We start from the raw sequence: 6040 nt of genomic DNA on the forward strand, positions 1-6040 counted from the left end.
ATAGTCAGCAATGAAGAAAAGAAGGGGCTGCCTTCATTATTGAGAGTGACCATTCAAGACGAAGTGTCACGTAAAGGTAAAAACGTGATAGCAGAAAAAGATACGATGAAGGGGCCTGGCCATGATAGCTACTCTAGCAAGCGGCTTAATAGCCGCCCGTAGTAAACAACTACCAAATACTCCACTCCGCAGGACGCGACACAAAAATGCAAGACGAAAGAAACAGAGAGCCTTTCTACGACAGGAGCGCAAGCGCCAAAGAGACGTGAACAGTTTTCTTACCCCCATTTCTGAGGGACATATTTATGATCCAGATCTGAGAGAGACTTCTGCCAGCCTGCCCACTACAGATGAAGAGTCAGGATTTGTGACGGGATCAGATGTGCACCCGATCCCAGATATCTTATGCAGAGGTTGCCCAACATGCAACGTTGAGTACCAGCCGGGATTGCAGTCACGGGTGCATTTGCAGAATGCCCGAACTGCAACGTACTACATCTACAACGCTTTAGTACATTAGAAGAGTACACTTTAAGCACCAACAAGTCTCAAATTCTAGATTTCGTGGCAAATGAATTGTATGTCCCACTGGGGACGGATCAACACGCACCATGGAGCCCAGGATCATACATTCCACTTGAGGCTGAATCTCATATTCCAGATCGACTAGCACCATTTTGGGTTCCTGCCGAGGCCCGAAGGAAGGAACGCCCATGGCACCTGGCAACTCCCGGTATGGTAGAATACTACAAAATAAGCAAGTAAATAAAAGGGAATTCGAGTTCTATGAAGAGGTTCGAGGAAAGTTTATCAACATATTGGAGGGCCTGAAGCTATATACCAGGGTTTTCTCTGAAACCGATGAAAGAAGCATTCTGGACTGCATCTTCGATTTAAGAGATAGAGGTCGAGCGGGCCTTCTCATGGAGATAACATATTCCGAGCCGAAGAAATGGATGCGGGGAAAGGGAAGAATCATCATCCAATGCGGCTGTTGCTATAATTTTACGAACGACAGATAGGGAAATCCGCCCGGGATCCTCAGATACGACCAAGTGGATCCGTTACCACCGATGATAAAATGGATGATCAAGAGAATGGTTAAGTGGAATATTCTACCCGTCACTTGTATTCCCAACAGTTGCATCATCAACATTTATGAAGAGGGTGACTGCATTCCCCCACACATTGATCATCATGACTTTGTGAGGCCTTTCTGCACGGTCTCATTCATGAGTAAAAGCAATATTCTGTTTGGGAAAGAAATCGATGTAATCGACCCTAGTGAATTCAGAGGGGCTGTGGAGATTCCTCTTCCAGTTGGTTCAGTACTTGTTCTCAAGGGCAACGGTGCAGACGTTGCCAAGCACTGCATTCCAGGAGTACGACACCGTAGGGTGTCTATAACCTTCTGCAGGATGGATGACAGTAAAACACCATATGGATTCGAGCAGGACCCAAAATTGGAGGAACTATTTCCTTACAAGCTATGAGAAGGTTGTACCTCTGAATACATGCGAAGGGAACTCTTATCCTGGAGCATGTCTCAGAAGGTTTGCTTGATCAGGAGCTCAATATACTAAGGGCAAAGGATTCACTTGCTTTCTTTTACCAGCATGACATGTATTTGATGTAATCAGTCTATGATGTACTCACATCTTGAGATGACTCTCAATGTATTTCAGCATGTATTACATGATGTACTCTTTTTTAGGCATTAGCCTACATTTGATCTGTAGTATCTTTATTGAAGCAGATTAATGGAAATTTCTCTCAAGATGTGCATTTTTCTCAATTGCCTTTTTGTGCGATGGATGAAAGCCGCGAACCATGCAATGGTTCAGAGTTCCAATGAACAAAGAATGAAACAACAAATCTTCAATAATAAATAAAACACAAATAAAAGATTATCATAAATGAATAAATAACAAAACAAATTTCTTTTCAAAATCAACCAATTAAAATTAAAACTTTAAAAATATATTTTGAAGAATTAAATTTGATAAAAACAACAAGAAAATTAAATAAACCGGTTGAGTGGATACTTTTGTTTTCAAAATTTCCTACTCTTTGTGCGCGCAGCATAACCATCGTTACCTACGCTAACTCTTTGCACATCCTCATAGAATTTCACATTCTGCACATAACTGCACAAAGCTCTATAAATCTTCTTCAAAATCAACCTTCTCACATAACACACTGCTAAAAATTCAACATCACAAGCTCTTTGTAAATTTCATATCACATCTTCAAATCAGTACCTAAATCCTGATTCTCACATTTCGAGGTTGATACCTAAATTTCAACTCTCTCCTGGAATTGATACTTACATTTCAATTCTAATATCTTTGAATTGATACTTACATTTCAATTCTCATATCTTTGAATTGATACTTACATTTCAATTCTCACATCTTTGAATTGATACTTACATTTCAATTCTCACGTCTTTGAATTGATACCTACATTTCAATTCTCACATCTTTGAATTGATACTTACAGTTCAATTCTCACATCTTTGAATTGATACTTACGTTTCAATTCTCACATCTTTGAATTGATACTTACATTCCAATTCTTACATCTTTGAATTGATACTTACATTTCAATTCTCATATCTTTGAATTGATACCTACAGTTCAATTCTCACATCTTTGAATTGATATTGACCTTTCAATTCTCACTTCTGAATCAGTCCTACATTGCTGATTTATTATATTCAAGGTTGGTCCTTACATTCCGACACTCTCTTTTGAGAATTGATCTACATTTCAATTCTCATTTCTGAATCAGTCTGACATTTCTGATTCATTACATTCGAGGTCGGTCCTTACACTCTGACTCTCTCTCTCTTTTTGAGTTGATATTTGAATTTCAATTCTCACCTCGGGGTCAACACTTACAATTTGACTCCCATCCTTTGGAAAACTTTGAAATTTCATAACTCAAAATTCACTCTCCGATCCCCAGCGAGAGACCCTACTCCTTAATTTCAACCAGACAATCACCTGCTAATTCCCTAGCAGAAACAAATCACACATACAACTCTACACATACTTTTGGGTCTGTTGACTTAGGAGTTTATATTGGTTTATATTGGTTTTTATCTTGTCGGTCAACACCAATACGCGCGGTGTGCTTGCCCAACAGACCACCCCTATTGGGGGTCCATTTATTGACCTCATTTTTGGTTGAGGTTTAGTTTTCCCTCTGTAGTAGCTTGAGGTCTAGCCATAAGATTTTCCTATTGACTATTCTTAGAGAACTAGACATGGAATCCTCACCACTAGAAATTCCAAACTCTTCTCCACTCAGCTTGAAGTTTCACATGTTGCTCTCAACCTCTAGTACTTTGTAGGTGGGGTCACTGTGGGAGAAACTCAAGATGAGTCACCCTTATGATTGCTGGACCTTAGGGTTGACCATGGTTGTTGGTCTGGAGCTAAGGAACTCACTACACTTATCTGCACCCACAATCACTCACTACCCTAAACTCAAATTTCTATCAAATTTCCCTTGATCTTTTGGGATACTCATGTAGATGGTCTCCTAAACCTACTAGCCATTTAGCTATGATTTAGCTAAGACCACTATGTAGAGGACCGAAAATGGATTTTCCATTGGTCCATGGATTGTTGGTGATGATTGGTACGTCAACTCTACCAAAATACCCATCTTGGTCTTTTACCCCTAAAGCACCCCCAAATTACCAAAATACCCCTCTTGGACCCAAAATTTGAAAAATTCTAAAAATCCCCAAAAAATTCCAATAAATCCTAAATATTCCGAATTCTATTTCTCTTAACTACCACATGACCCAATTTGGCCAGTTTGACCATCTTCAACCAAAAGCCCCAAATTGCCCTTTAAAGACTCAAATTTCCCCAAATCCATCTCAAATGCCCATCAATTTGATCTCAATTGACCCCCCCATCAATTTGATCTCAATTGACCCCAATTCCAGTCCTAAACTCAAAGTCACCTTTGATATGACCAAATTAAACTAAATACCAGCTCAATTGGTCCATGATTTGAGCCCAATTTTGATTTAAGTCAAAACCCCAATTTTGACCACATGACCTAATGTCACCAAATTGAACCCATAGCCTAGTCAATTGGCCTGAATTATTGTTGAAAAGTCCTTATAACATGCCTATACATCAAAATCAACCATCAATTAGCCTTGGTGAAGTCTCAAATCCATTTGATTTTGGCTTAAATCCACAATTCATAAATTTAGCCCCAAATTGGCTAAAATCCCGAAATTTCACCCAATTAATTGCCTTAACCTCCAAATTGGCATCCCATTCATGTTGAAAACTCTTCATGTGGTCCCTATCGACCATTTAAAATAATAAATTTGGACTTAGCCCAAGGCTAACCCAAGCTAGACCCAAGTCTAGCCCAAAATGACCAAATTGAGTAAAGTTCAAAATTCCCTCAAATTGACTCGTCAATTGGACTCAAAACCACTTCCATCCTTTACCAAAGTTATTCCTTATGATCATATACACGAAATTCAACAATTTATTGGGACAATTGACATAACCAATTGACATGTCTAATCTAGCCCAAACCCAAGTTTTGGTCATATGCACCCACTTGGACCCACGCACTAAATGTGACCTAACCACCCTAAGGCCACCAAATTAACTCCACCACAGTCATAAAACACATTTGCATTAAATTGTTGTGATGGATTCCTCTGGGTTCCCTGAGCTCCTAGCCACCTCCCTCTGGCCAGCCGACCAACCTAGTGGCCGGAAAAACCAAAAATGAGAGCCACTCCCATGGCACCTCACCCAAATCAAACTTAAAGGCCAGCTCATCCAAATCAATGAAGAGCTCTTCTACCCTCCACCTAAGCACCACAATGCACCCAAACTTAGGCCCTGAGAGCCACCCCATGGCCTTTTTTATAAAAACTCACCTACCACGACCATGGGAGGCATGCTGAAATTTTCTTAGAGAGGTCTCTCCAAACTTCGCACAGAGCTTCCCTAAGATTCGCTCAGTGCATTCCAACCATTTTCCCTCACCCATTCCCATTGCCGGAGCTCAATTTTGAGCTTGAAACCCTGTCGAAAATCAGGACAGAGCCCAATAAACCTCCACACTCCACCAAACTTCAATTACTTGTACCCACACCTTCACAAGAGTGAAAGACGCCAAAGCCCCATAAAATCCTTCTTCCACAGAGCCTCTACCATTGCTCTAAACCAACACCCAAAATCGGCTGTGATCGAAATCATACATAGACCTTACACCAGAGCCAGAGACTCCATCCCTAAGCTCTCTGGAGTATAACGAAGGTGTGAAGAATCTCTGATTGAGGCTACACCTCTTAGAGCAAAGGTATAACCTCACTCACTCTCCCGAGCCTTTACGACTGTGTAGAAAAATCACAAAATTAAAATAAAAATACCCACTTGCTCAATGAACAAAGGAGAACAATGTGGACCAAATTTCAAGTCCATTTGGTGCATGTTTTATTCTTAATTAATTAAACACTATACGGGATCATTTGATTCTCCATGCATAATGGCACATGACCTTGACTTGGAATTTTAGCATGTTGTAGCCTCTATCTTGGGAAGTATTCTCTGATTTTTCCAAGTGAGAGGAGCCTCCTATACAAAGACCCATATTTTTCAAGTTATTTCACATTATTTCTTTAAAATAATCATGAAAATTAGCATATTGGTTATAAAATCCTAAGAAAATTTTGGAAGGCCCACCATGACTAGAGAAACCTTTGGAAATAATTTCATGGGTCATGACATTTAAAATGTCCTTAAATTTTACAAACACTAAATCAATAAGATAATTAATTTTATAAAATATAAACATTTAAATGACTTGATTTTGGATCTCTACTGTGATTTATAAGCCAAAGAACCCATCATAAAAATTTTAAAATATTTTGAGTTCATTTGCACCTTAAGTTGATTTTTAAAGATAACTACCACTTTTAACCCTTAAATGATTTTTAAAAATCAAAATATAACTCAAAAAATTATGAAACTTAGTTTTTTGAGTT

The 6040-nt window shown here is 39.1% G+C and overlaps 1 pseudogene; it reads left to right on the forward strand.

The window, feature by feature from the left end:
- The first annotated feature begins 713 nt into the window (after positions 1–713).
- Positions 714–1493, forward strand: LOC110037477 (annotated as a pseudogene).
- The last annotated feature ends 4547 nt before the right edge of the window (positions 1494–6040 follow it).

This window comes from Phalaenopsis equestris, unplaced genomic scaffold, assembly GCF_001263595.1.
Source record: "Phalaenopsis equestris unplaced genomic scaffold, ASM126359v1 Scaffold219987, whole genome shotgun sequence".
Lineage (NCBI taxonomy): Eukaryota > Viridiplantae > Streptophyta > Magnoliopsida > Asparagales > Orchidaceae > Phalaenopsis > Phalaenopsis equestris.